This window comes from Crinia signifera, chromosome 19 (assembly GCF_055691185.1).
Source record: "Crinia signifera chromosome 19, ASM5569118v1, whole genome shotgun sequence".
Lineage (NCBI taxonomy): Eukaryota > Metazoa > Chordata > Amphibia > Anura > Myobatrachidae > Crinia > Crinia signifera.
Window position 1 is genome coordinate 144,192,523 of NC_139226.1, and position 15,653 is coordinate 144,208,175.

The window sequence follows — 15,653 nt, forward strand, 5'->3', positions numbered from 1 at the left end:
AAAATTTTGGACATTGCTGTACAAATTATAGGCCTAAAGCTATGTTTGTAAAGCATGCATCCGCATGGCCTCACACACTATTAACAAAACAATCTATAAATTAATGTTGCACATCATGCTGGGAAGTGGAGTTACACAACACCTGGACCCACATAACTACAACACCACTAATTTCGGATATGTCATTGGATGTACTGTTATGTAGGTCGACCATGAGCCATGGCCACACTCAAAAAAACCACCAAGGGGACCCTTGTTCCTGGAGAAGGATAGGCCACACCTCATGGTCGACCTGCAGTGATATGTTGCAACTAATGATGATGTTGGATACACATATGTGGTTGTTGTGATTGTTTTTGTGTAGAAATGTGTAGGTAAACATTAGGCACATTATTTACTTACGGCTAGATGACACATCCTGCTCGCTGCTGGTTGGGTGTCAGGTGGTTAGGGGGGACAGGAGCAAGGGGGATGGGATTGGAGTTGGGATAGAGGCATTGGTTTGGAGTGAGGATTGGAGAGGTTGGGGTGTGGGTGGTGGGGAGGTGTAGGGTGGTTGGAAATGGGGTGGGGAGGGGGTGGAATTAGGGGTAGGGGTGGGGGTAGGGGAGTGGCTGGTGGATGGGGAGGTTGATATGGGGTGGGATCCAGCAGGCCCCAAAATTTCCTCCTCTGACTCCTCTTCCTCCTCCGGCCCTTCCTCTGCCTCCTCTTCCTCCTCCGGCCCTCCCTCTGCCTCCTCTTCCTCCTCCGGCCCTTCCTCTGCCTCCTCTTCCGGCCCTTCCTCTGCCTCCTCTTCCTCCTCTTGGGCTGGCTCCTCCCGTGCTGGCTCCTCCTGGGCTGCCTCCTCCCGTGCTGGCTCCTCCTGGGCTGCCTCCTCCCGGGCTGCCTCCTCCCAGGCTTCCATGCGTGCCCTTGAGCGTGCTGAAATGGTCATGTTGATGGCATTGCAATCAAAGGGTTGGTTTCATAAATGTGGGGGACAACATTTTTTAACATTAGGTATGCTCATAACCTTACAAATTATCATTTCTGTTACATATACCCCCTATACCCTCCCTATACACCCCATATACACCCCCTATACACCCCCTATACACCCACATACTCATGCACATGTTTTAAAACTATAGAACTCAATGCTACAAAACGCATACAGATTTGAAATTTATATACTTACATCGGGCAATATGGCGCCGAATGGCGCATAGCAGATATGGCTGCCTCTGCTGCAGGTCAGACCAGCGCCGCTGAACCTGCCCCAGGCTTCGGCGGACGCCGGTCCTGCTGTAGATTAAGCAGCAGGCAGCGTTATACGCCCGCCGCTTAGCTACATTTGAAAGATATGGGCCTCTGGGCCCCAGGCGCTGGTCCATTACTTGGACCAACGCCAGCAGTTCAATGTTGCTGAAGGGGGTAGCCCTTGGGGAAAACATATTGGCAATGGCACAGTTATTAATTGCAGGTACATATATAACTTTGGGTGGTTGCTGATTGGTCTAAAAGCGAGTTTTTTTAATAATAACTTTATCAATCCATCTTGCATTAACAATATGTATGCGAATAAAAATATTACGCCGACCGTTCCGATATGCACACCATAACATACATTATGCTTTCAATGTAGAGACGTACTGTATATACAGTGTGCGAAAAATAATACACGCAACCATCTACTAATACATACGCTGATAACAAGGCACATACAACATGCTTTCAATGTAGAGACGTACTGTATATACAGTGTGCGAAAAAATAATACACGCAACCATCTACTAATACATACGCTGATAACAAGGCACATACAACATGTTGGTGTATGACACATTTATCCTCATAACAAATGTAGGGAAAGCATTGTTATGTTGGTATGTTTATACATTTGTGTTAAAAAGCATACATGTACTCCCAACAGAGACCACCTGAAAACACTCATCATTGGAATAACATGTGCACACATTTCACCATGTAGCACACAATCGTCAACAACCTGTGCATGTGCATGTACAGGTGAATGCTCAGGTGTGTTGAGACCAGCGTAATTTCCGCGGTCATAAACGTGGAAATTATCGGCGGGAAAAATGGCGAAAATTAGCTACTACATTGCGGTAAAAATATACGCCACCTTGATCCAGGCGGGAAATTACCATATAAATATCCAGTCAGATGCTGCTGCAAACATGTCTGATTCAGATGATTCCGCAGCTGAGGACGCCCTACGAAGAGCACAAGCAGAATCCCTGCTTGAAAGTTTGAGGCAGAGGGAGCAGGAGTGGAGAAGGAGGGCCCAAGACCAAGGGGGCCCCTCACTAACAACGCCACCAGCTCCACAAGGGCCAAGCAACCAGCCACAACAACAGGTAGCATCTCTCCAAACATGTGAGACCCAGCAGGTGCATGGTGAGAGAACTGGGGCCACCAGAAAATGACCTGCACCATCTAGGCCGAGTACTGAGCAGGATACCACCACCAAAAAAAGAAACCCTGCATTTCTAGAGGCAGAATTGAGCATTTTAGTTCCCAGGGCACGAGAATGGATAGAATTGCCAACCAGGAAGCCGGGTGCCAGTGCAAGAAAAAACCTTTGGGAGAAGATCACAGAGGAAGTGAACCAGGTGTCAAAAGTGGAAAGAGATATGGCATCAGTGAAGAAAAGGCATGTGTGTGTTGATAATGTCATATGTGTGTACATATGTTACATGTATGTTTTGATAGTAATAGGAAGGTGTGTTTGTAGATATTGCTACACTTCAATGTCACATGTGAACACAACGATGTCTAATAACCCACATTTATATATGAAACATGCACCATTGGTGAGATGTGAGGTCATGGGCACACTTCTGCTCATGTGAATTATGTGATGGGACAACAGAAAGTGTGTAGTTGTTAAAGAGTTGTTGTAACATGTTCCATATGATGCTACTGAAACAATGATGTCAAAACTGTGCACATGTAGCTGGTGTGAAACTACACATCCCAGCATGTCTTCCCATAGTTAAATAACTCCATATTATCCACACTGTCAAGCTATGGTGGGATGTGTAGTTTCACTACAGGTGGAGGTGCTTAATTTGTCCAGGGATGATGTCATTTCTGCATAGTGATATATGTATGTGCATTTAGTGGGCTAATGAATTAGATGAGACACTGAAATGCCTCATAATGGAGACATTAATGTGTGTGTGGGAAACATATGCACAAAAAACATAAAAACACCCACACTAGGAAATGTAACGTAGTCATGATGTTCACTAGCACAGTCAGGGCCGGTGCAAGGCATCTAGGCGCCCTAGGCAGACCTACAGGATACTGCCCCCCCCCCCCCCGTTACTATTTATTTATTAACAGTTTCTTATATAGCGCAGCATATTCCATTGCGCTTTACAAAGGGGACAGTGATACAACAAAACAGGGTATTTATATACAGTCAAAAAGTAGGAGGGCCCTGCTCGCAAGCTTACAATCTACTACAAATGTAACTTCCATCCTGCAGCAAGACAGCCATTTATGCACTATAAAATTTAGACCCAAAAAAAGACACTCATTTTGACCAGGACCATGAATTATTTTATGGATCATGGATAGATAGAGATAGATAATATTGCTCTCAATTACATACACAATTATATTACATACACAATCTCAGGGACTTTGCCATATATACATTGGACCTAAATCAACAATGATAGCAGGGATTTTGCTGGTCCCAGCTTGTAAACTACACTGGTAACACTGCTCACACTGACAGTTATGGAGTCATGGATGTAGAGGAACAGTGGGCATAGATTGCCTTCATACTCCCAAACCCATGGGAAGTACCTTTCCTTTGCAAGATATTCTAAAATAAATTTGTTGGAACACACTTTAAAGCATTAGGGGGGTAATCAGCCATTACTAGTACATTTCTTTAGCAGAGCTATCTGTGATAGAATTGTACCTTCATAATGAATGTTGGGGCTTTGCTGGTTTTAGCACAACTAGCTCCAGTAAATCATTTTAGACAATTATGTAACAGTTCAAGAGTTGTTAAAGAAATGAACATGTTCAGTTCAGTACTGTAAGAGCAGACATGTGTGCTACATCAGTCAGCGCATGTTACAGCACACCATCTCATAACTGTTAGGGCAGCCCCCCCCCCCCCCCTTTTTTATATATAAAAGTATTAATGACAGCATACACTAAATACTTGCAGGCATTACCAAACAACTCATCCAGGAATAGCCAGTTTGCACGATGACCTGCCTGTACGCAATATAAGACTAAACACCAGAAAACATTCTCATCCGATGTGCTAGCCTGTCATTTCCTCAAGAAGCAGCTTCAACAATTACTAAAACTTCATACGGTGCCCAGCCCAGTATAGTTTGTTTGGAATTCAAATGGGGGCGGGGGGCAGCGCCGCGCATTGCGGCGGGACTAGCTGGCGGGGGCTGGGGCGGCCGCCGACGAAGATTGCCGCAGCCAGGGATGGGGAGGACTGTTTGTTAGGCAGCACCGGCAGGGGGGACTGTCAGGCAGCTCCGGCGGGGGGACTGTCAGGCAGCTCCGGCGGGGGGACTGGGAGGGGGGAAATCACTCACCTGAATAGCTGCCTGTGGCTCTGTCTGTCTGTAAAGTACTTGTTGGCAGATCATCGCTGCAGGCAGCTTCCTTCCAGTTCCTTCTTCCGGCTGGCTCTCCTCTGCGGTAGCTTTCCAGCAGGCTGCTGCTGCTGGACAGCTGCAGCTCACTACCGCCCTCCAGTGGCCGGCGCCCTAGGCAGATGCCTAAACCTGCCTAGTGGTGGCGCCGGCCCTGAGCACAGTGGTGCACATATCTCATGGTGATATTTGTATGTTTTAACTTGTAGGTGGTCAGACTTTAAAACTACACTGAAGAGGAAGATGACTGACCGGTACAACCACAGCATGTCCACCGGGAGGTTGCCTATCCTAGAGAACTTGGAATATACCCCTCTGGAGGAGGAGGCCTTGGATGTAATTGATGTTGCCGAGGTCAGGGGGATATCCAATAGGGATAGTGAGCTCCCGGTGGAGGTTTTTGCTTCTTTTGTTGGTAAGTCACAGTAATGCATTGTATTTGGTGAGATTTTTTTGTGTATGTGATGGCGACATTGTTTAAAATTATTATCCTAGAAGAAGCAGAACCAGCTGATCAACCGGCAGCATCTTCCTCTTCAGAGCCACAGGTGGAGCAAGTGGTGCAGCCTCCACCAACACGCCACCTCCCGCCACAGGCCACATCTGATGCCAGATGGATCGAGATGCTGGACCAGATACGGCAGCAAGGGTTGGAGGCTGCAGGCCGTCACCAGCAGTGTGTGCAATTCATGGGGGATTGGAAGGAGAGCAACACCCAGCATATTGAGGCCATGCAACGCCAGACTGACATTCTGGCGGCTGGCATGCAAAGCATTGCCCAACAACTCAGCCGCCAGAATGACATTCTGGCTGAGCTGCTGACCACCACCAGGTCCCTAAGGGACAATCCCCCATCTGCTGGGCCACCCCAAGCTGCTCCCCAATCTTCCACCTCTGCTGACCCTCCTGTGTCCACTAGGGGAAGAGGGCGCAAGCCTTCAGTGCCAAAGGCCCCTGTCCCCAAGGCCCCATCCAAAAAGGGGAAAAAAGGGCCCAAATAATGACACCTGGTTCACTTCCTCTGTGGTTGGACCCCAAATGTTTAAATTGCACTGGACATCCACTTCCTGAGTTGGCCATCTATCCATTTTCGTGCCATGGGCAGTAAAGTTCTTTTTTTGACCTCTAGAAATGCAGGATACATTTTTGGTGGTGTGTATCATGCTTAGTATTCTCCCTGGTTGTTGCAGGTCGTATTCTGGTGACCACATTTCTCTCACCATTGCATTTGCAGGGTAACACATGTTTGGAGATATGCAACCTGTTGTTGTTGTTGATTGTTATTTTTGACAATATGTTATATTTAATTTTTCGTTCTGATTTTAAATTGTGAACTAAGCTGTGATGCTGAACAGCAAATAAATTTAATTTAAGAATTAAAACACAATTGTTGTATGTGTAATTTCTTGTGTGAAACAAATAATACATTTATGTGTACTTACTGACCAGGGTATTTTTGTGCATTTCTTGAAGTGTGGTAGAAGTTTCCCATGTGTAACCCTCTCCATGGCCATACACATGTTCATATCCAACTTTTCCCAGCTAATTAGTTTGTGTCAGCACATGTGCAGAGCAACTTAATAGGTGAGAAAGCAGTTTCTGTGCAGGTGAGGGAACTCCAACATTAGTAGGTAAAAGCAGGTCCAGAACAATGATCTCGTCATGGAGTGGGTGAGGTAGGCAAACAGGGATCAAAAGGTACATTTGTGTAGGAATGCATATGTGTCCTCCCTAAAAAAACAGTAATGTCTTGGTACAGGTATGGTTAAGATGTGTGAGTCGAACAAACATGATGAAATTGCTTGTGAACAAACATGTTAACACATTTTCATAAAAATGATTTCTCAGTGTCATAAGCAGATGTAGGAATCCTTTGTTAAAGAGATGTGATTGCAATATTGTGATTGGTGGCATCTTACATCCAGAGTGTAGTAAAATTAAATGGTACTTGTTTCCTATCTGGGCGCCCACTAAGTTAATTGCGCACCATGCTATTCTCCGTAGAGAAATCTGATCGCATCGCATCGTACACATACACGATATTGAACGATGCGATGCGATGCGATGCGATCCGATTCGATTTCCCATAGGAAACAATGTGAAATGGCTCAATTTAGCCAAATTATCATAGGAACAATAGTAAATGGGCCCAAAACACCCCTGAACATTGAAATGTCCCCCCAAAAGTAGTTGACGCCACCCCGCCATCAACGTGAACCCGAAGCGTGGCGAGCGCAGCGAGCCCGCGAGGGGCGGCGGTACGCGTCCTCCGACCTTTTCATGCCCTACTATCCACTAGGGCGTGGAGTGAGAATAGAATAGTGTGGCGAGCGCAGCGAGCCACCGAGCCCGAAGCGTGGCGAGCGCAGCGAGCCCCGCGAGGGGACGCGGATACCTTCACAGGTAAACGCGTCTCTTCGCGGGCTTCCCAGGTGTCCGCATCGCCATGGACACCTGGGAAGCCCGCGAGGGGACGCGTATAACTGTGAAGGTATCCGCGTCCGCTCGCCACGCTTCGGGCTCGGTGGCTTGCTGCGCTCGCCACACTATTCTATTCTCACTCCACGCCCTAGTGGATAGTAGGGCATGAAAAGGTCGGAGGACGCGTACCGCCGCCCCTCGCGGGCTCGCTGCGCTCACCACGCTTCGGGTTCACGTTGATGGCGGGGTGGCGTCAACTACTTTTGGGGGGACATTTCAATGTTCAGGGGTGTTTTTGGCCCATTTACTAGTGTTTCTATGATAATTTGGCTAAATTGAGCCATTTCACATTGTTTCCTATGGGAAATCGAATCGGATCGCATCGCATCGTTCAATATCGTGTATGTGTACGATGCGATCCGATTTCATTACGGTGCCGTACGTAGAAAACCTGGGCGCCCAGATAGGAAACAAGTACCAATTAAATTCATAGCAGATCAGAAAGTGGTACAGGTCTGTATTTTGGGTGCTATACAAAGATTGTGTGCAAAATAGTGGGCATGGGCTTAAAACATTGCTGAAACATCCTTTGTAGGTGTTAGATGTGGTTTATGTATTTGTATCATAAATACAAAACATATGTTTGTATTAGAGTGAAAAGGTTGACACATGTCGACTTGTGTAGATTGAGTGTGCTGCTGTTTAAAGTATATGAAAACACTTTCTGAATGTGTGTAAATGGTTTCCAAATAACTACCTTGCCATAAATAAGCAGGTCTTAAAAAGATTCTTACCTTAAATTAAACAAACCTTTAAATGTCGAGAAGTATAGAAAGATAACCTTCCAAGGTGTTTGAGTGCTGTGTGTGGCTTGCAGGTTGTGAAATCATGGTTTGGACTTAATAGACTGCAGCATTGCTTATTACATTCAGGTGTATGTGTTTGAGTAGTAATCAGCGTTAATTAGCAGACACAGGCGTCCGCTCTCATGCGGTATCTGTAGGGGTGGTCTGAGGTGGCGGTTGGCGTCCGCCTGTTTTGTGTCCGAAATGAACGGTGCTTTCTCCGATCGAGCGGTAGTAGCAGCGTACATTTTTTGTGCACACCCCCGTGTACGCCCATGTTTACGCCCAGTTTCCCTCATTATTCCGGCCGCTCCCCTCAACACGCCCCTATGCCGCCCACAGTGACCGTACTCTTGTGGACAGTTTTTTTCGCACGGAAAGACCCGTCCGTGAGCGTTGTGGAGTCGTCGCGCCTGCGCATTGCGGAAGGTACGCATGCGCAGATTAAAAAAAAAACAGGACCGTACGCTTACGGCCCAGCCGCCCAAACCAGAATAACCTCCCATATAACAAACCGTAATGCCCATTACATAGTATATAACAAACCGTAATCCCCATTACACACTATGGGGGTTATTCTGCTTGGTACGGTGGGACCGTATACAGGCGGATCGTTTTTTTTTTTCATCTGCGCATGCGTAGCTTTCGCAATGCGCATGTGCGGCGACCGTACACCGCTCACGGACGGGTCTCTCTGTGCAAAAAACCTGTCCGCAAGAGTACGGTCATTGTGGGCGGCATGTGGGCGTTTTTATGGGAGCGGCCGGAATAATGAGGAAAACTGGGCGTAAACATGGGCGTACACGGGGGTGTGCACACAAAATGCACGGTGCCACAACCGCCTCGATCGGCGAACGCACCGTGCATTTTGGACCAAAAACAGGCGGACGCCAAAGATAGCTCCAGACCACCCCTAGAGATACCGCATGAGAGCGGACGCCTGGGTCTGCTAATTAACACTGATTACTAGTCACACACATACACCTGAATGTAATAAGCAATGCTGCAGCCTATAAAGTGAAAACCATGATTTCACTACCTGCAAGCCACACACAGCCCTCAAACACATTGGAAGCTTATCTTTCTATCTTTGGTATACTTTAAAAAGCAGGACACTCAATTCACAGAAGTCGACATGTGTCAAATTTTTCACTGTAACATAAACAGAACAGTTTTTTATATGGAAAAAGACACATAAACCACATCTAAGAGCAACAAGGATGTTTTTGGACTCAATTTCTACTTGCACTGGCGTACACTCAGATATAAGGAAGGTGTCGGTGTGAAAACGGACAACATCCGACGTAGACGGTGGCGTACGCTCTGTTGTACGCCAGTTAACGGTGGCTAAGAGGGAGATCCGTCCGTACATGGTGGCGTACGCTCAAGTGTACGCCACTCCCCATTGTCGGTGTTTGTGACCGTCCGTGTGCGGCTGTTCTGTGGGCGGACTTTCGCTCACCGCGAGCGTACGGGAAACGTACGGTGAAACGGACCGTACGTCCGTTTCACCGACCTAACCAGAATAAGGCCCTATATAACAAACCGTAATGCCCATTACACTGTATATATCAAACTGCCCACTGCCCAGGCTCTGTTAAGGTACGGTTGTTGCACTGCTATTTTCAAGTTTCCCGCTGCACCACGAGCCAATAGGAGCTTGTGGTCTAGCAGCCACCAATACCGCTCCTGATTCGCTGCTGCTCCTATTGGCTCGCAGTCCAACGGGAGACTGTGTGTGGGTTTTTAGTATGGAGGTGGTCAAAGGGAGGTGGCCACAGAGGTGAGTTATGGGGGGCATGATGTCGGGGGAGGGGGCACAAGGTAATTGTGAGGTGGGAGGGGAGTCACAGGGAGTGGTAGGGATAACTGTCAGGTCACCCTAATGGGGGGGGGCGGCTCTAGGGGATGCTCATCACAGGGAACAACACCGCGGAAACCACAGAATACAGGGATACACCTTAATCTCCCTGCATTATACATGATCATAATTCTGCGGTACTCACCACTGTGCATTGTGCGGATCCAGTGGCAGTGGAGAGACCAACAGCAGGTGGGGTTTTCTGGATGCACTTACAGCAACAGCAGCACCTGCTCCTCACATTGCAGCTTCCACTGACTGAATAGCAGCTGGCCAGTCTGCAGCATTCCATCTTGTTCCACTGCTCCTGGCTTATAGCACCCGGAAGTGCCTGCCAGCCGGAATGCGGGAGATGGGCACAGTCACACGCCAGGGTTGCTGATTTTTTAAATCTCCACTCTGGGAAAAGACCGGAGAGGAGACTTTCAGCTGGAATTCGGGGACGGTGCTTGAGCGTAACATCATTAAGCCCCAGCTCTGTGATGGGAAATTACCTGATTTGCCGATCACCGCCGAGGGTGTGGGGCTAAGATGACGCGATTCTGAAACTTTAGCCCCGCCCCCTCATTTCCGGTTATTTAAACGGTGCAGTCAGGGGTGAGGTAGCCGGGAACAGTGGGGGGCGGGGGTCCCCTAGAAATAGGGAGGCGTCACACACCTGCCCAGCCGTGTCAGGTGTCTCAGGGACAGGGGTGTGTGTTACTGTACACACCCGCCCCCGGGTGTCTGGGGGAGAGTGGTGGCCGGCCGCACACACCAGCCGTCGAGTGCCTGAAAGGAATGCAGCAGACATGCTGGGTCCCTGAGGCTGGCTCCGACACTGCCGCCAGGCACCTGCATAGTGCGTGTGGGGGGTAGGGACAAGGTCTCCGGGTGTGGGAAGGCAGGGTGCGGGGGGGGTGAACTCACGTGCTGATGCACATGATCAGGGCCGAAACTAGGGTTTCTGGTGCCCGGGGAAAGACATTCATTTAGTGCCCCCCCCCCCCCCCCCCCCCAAAAAAAAATATATATATATATATATATATGCTTACAGACAACAGAAGGGTGATATTAAACCAACAAACAAGACAATATATCATATATTATATATACACTGTATTCTGAAATGAAATATATATTTATAAATGATCCCTCTAGAAACTATATGAACCTGAAAACAGGGACAGTGCGCGCCGAAGGCGCGCGCTAAAAATTTAGGGCATTTTTTTTTGGGGGGGGGGGGGGAAGAAGTGGTGTGGTCACATAGTAGTATCAATTCACATTATAGCACACACCGTAATGCCCAGTACACATTCCAGCACACACCGTAATGCCCAGTACACATTCCAGCACACACCGTAATGCCCAGAGCACATTACACCACAAACCGTAATGCCCAGTACACATAATAAGCAATGGTTAATTGCTGCTGCCACTGGATAGAACACTGTCCCTGAATGATACACAATGTGCCACACACTGCAATGTCCAATATGTCACAAACATACCTCCCAACACTGGTGGCAGAGGAGAGGAGGCAGAGGAGAGGAGACATCTGCGCGTGCCGAAGGCACGCGCCCAAAATTAGAGCGTTCACCTACTACCGTGGTACTCCTGCGAGACTACATCCCCCATTTTTTCCGCTATGAGGGCATGGTCAGCTCTCTAAGAGCTGTAGCCACATGGGGTGCGGCCATTGAAAATGGAGGTGTGATACACATATGCCCACAATAGTGCAGTGCCAGATACACATGACCCCAAAAGTGCAGTCCGTGATGCCCAATATACCTAAGCCGCATACTGTGATGGCCATTATAAATATGATCCTCACCGTGATGCTCCATTATACATATGCCCCACACCTGGATGCTCATTATACATATGCCACACACATGATGTCCATTATACATATGCCCCACAACGTGATGCTCCATTATACATATGCCGCATACCGTGATGCCCATTATACATATGCCGCACACCGTGATGCCCATTATACATATGCCGCACACCGTGATGCCCATTATACATATAACACACACCGTGATGCTCATTATACATATGCCACACACCGTGATGCCCATTATACATGTCACACACCGTGATGGCCATTATACATATACCGCACACCGTGATGCCCATTATACATATGCCACACACCGTGATGCCCATTATACATATGCCACATACCGTGATGCTCCATTATACATATGCCACACACCTTGATGCCCATTATACATATGCCGCACACCGTGATGCCCATTATACATATGCCACACACCGTGATGCTCCTTTATACATATGCCGCACACCTTGATGCCCATTATACATATGCCGCACACCGTGATGCCCATTATACATATGCCACACACCGTGATGCTCCTTTATACATATGCCGCACACCGTGATGCCCATTATACATATGTCACACACCGTGATGCTCCATTATACATATGCCACACACCGTGATGCCCATTATAAATATGCCGCATACCGTGATGTCCATTATACATATGCCGCACACCGTGATGCCCATTATACATATGTCCCACACAGAAATGCCCATTATACATATGCCACTCACCGTGATGTCCATTATACATATGCCCCACAACGTGATGCTCCATTATACATATGTCCCACACCATGATGCTCCATTATACATATGCCACACACAGAGATGCCCATTATACATATGCCACACACCATGATGCCCATTATACATATGCCACACACAGAGATGCCCATTATACATATGCCTCACACAGAGATGCCCATTATACATATGCCACACACCGTGATGCCCATTATACATTTGTCCCACACACATGATGTCCATTATACATATGTCACACACCGTGATGGCCATTATACATATGCCACACACCGTGATGCTCCATTATACATATGCCACACACCGTGATGCCCTTTATACATATGCCGCACACCGTGATACCCATTATAAATATGCCACACACCGTGATGCTCCATTATACATATGCCACACACAGAGATGCCCATTATACATATGCCACACACCATGATGCCCATTATACATATGCCACACACAGAGATGCCCATTATACATATGCCTCACACAGAGATGCCCATTATACATATGCCACACACCGTGATGCCCATTATACATTTGTCCCACACACATGATGTCCATTATACATATGTCACACACCGTGATGGCCATTATACATATGCCACACACCGTGATGCTCCATTATACATATGCCACACACCGTGATGCCCTTTATACATATGCCGCACACCGTGATACCCATTATAAATATGCCACACACCGTGATGCCCATTATACATATGCCGCACACCCTGATGCCCTTTATACATATGCCGCACACCGTGATGCCCTTTATACATATGCCGCACACCGTGATGCCCATTATACATATGCCGCACACCGTGATGCGCATTATACATATGCCGCTCACCGTGATACCCATTATACATATGCCGCACACCGTGATGCCCATTATACATATGCCCCACACCGTGATGCCCATTATACATATGCCACACACCGTGATGCCCATTATACATATGCCGCACACCGTGATTCCCATTATACATATGCCGCACACCGTGATGCTCCATTATACATATGCCACACCGTGATGCCCATTATACATATGCCACACACCGTGATGCTCCATTATACATATGTCACACACCGTGATGCCCATTATACATATGCCACACACCGTGATGCCCATTATACATATGCCACACACCGTGATGCCCATTATACATATGCCGCACACCGTGATGCCCATTATACATATGCCCCACACCGTGATGCCCATTATACATATGCCGCACACCGTGATGCCCATTATACATATGCCGCACACCGTGATTCCCATTATACATACATATGCCGCACACCGTGATGCTCCATTATACATATGCCGCACACCGTGATGCTCCATTATACATATGCCGCACACCGTGATGCCCATTATACATATGCCCCACACCGTGATGCCCATTATACATACATATGCCACACACCGTGATGCCCATTATACATATGCCCCACACCGTGATGCTCCATTATACATATACCACACACCGTGATGCCCATTATACATATGCCGCACACCGTGATGCCCATTATAAATATGCCGCACACCGTGATGCCCATTATACATATGCCGCACACCGTGATGCCCATTATACATATGCCGCACACCGTGATGCCCATTATACATATGCCACACACCGTGATGCCCATTATACATATGATGCACACCGTGATGCCCATTATACATATGCGACACACCGTGATGCCCATTATACATATGCCACACACAGAGATGCCCATTATACATATGCCGCACACCGTGATGCCCATTATACATATGCCGCACACCGTGATGCCCATTATACATATGCCGCACACAGAGATGCCCATTATACATATGCCGCACACCGTGATGCCCATTATACATGACGCACACCGTGATGCCCATTATACATATGCCACACACCGTGATGCTCCATTATACATATGCCACACACCGTGATGCCCATTATACATATGCCACACACGTGATGCTCCATTATACATATGTCGCACACCGTGATGCCCATTATACATATGCCGCACACCGTGATTCCCATTATACATACATATGCCGCACACCGTGATGCTCCATTATACATATGCCCCACAGCGTGATGCTCCATTAAACATATATGTCACACACACAGTGTGTATATGTATATATATAGTATATATATATATATATATATATATATATATATACATACACACACACACATGTGTGTGTGTATATATATATATATATATATATATATATACACTAATGCACATAAAATAATTGCCTTTTCCTTACTTAGCAGCCGTTTTGGCATCTCAAAAATCCTACTGCGCCCGCCCTGCACAGATTCAGGGAGCCTGGGAGGGGACGTGGGGAAACTTTAGAACTGCTTGGAGTCGATAATGTGGCTGCCGTCTGTGCTTGCCGCGCACAGCATTTCTGGGAGCGTGGGAGGGGACGCGGTGACACGGCCGCGCCAACCAATGGCTGGGGGGCGGCTGCCGCGTCATCACGTCCCCTCCCACGTTCCCAGTAATGCTGTGCGCGGCAGGCACAGACGGATAGTAACGCGGCGTCGGCGGCGGCAATGGCATTCAAAAGTCAATGACAAGCGGCTATAGTCGGGCCGCTTGTCATACTAATATGTGTCAGAGTGGCGTACCCGTCGCTCGCAAGCGACGGGTTAGCTAACAGCAGCGGGACTCGGGCTACATCAGTCCCCGAAACCCCGCTGGCTGTCACTCTCCCGGACCTGACAGCGGCCCCCCCCCCCTCCAGCGCCCAGTGCGCGTGACCCCCCAGCCCCCCCCCTAGTTACGGCCCTGACATGATGCGCTTGCCGGGCACCTCCTTCCCTCCTCAGCCTCCGGAGACTCCCCCAAGTGTCAGCGGGGGCTGACTTGCGCTAGATACGCCACTGGGATTTACCCTGATTTTTTTACCCAAGTTTTTTTTCTTGGTCACTTCAATTCCAGAGCATCATCTCCAGAAAAACAAAACAATTTCAGGTGAAAACACAATATATTATTCACAATTGTTACCATGAAAACGGGTTTTTTTCTCCCGCCAGTCAGTCACTTTGCAGTAGGACAAGCTCGTACTCTTTTTACTATGCTAAAGTATATTAATGAACCACTCTGAGACGTCCTGACATAATATAACTAGATCGGAGCATCTTCATATGTTTCGTTATTTTCATCTAAAAAGCTAAACTTTAGGCCTTTTGCCAGAACGGAAGATATTTACTCAGAGCGAAACGCTTTTCCACACTCGCCGATACTGAATATCTCAATTTCATCTTTTTCAC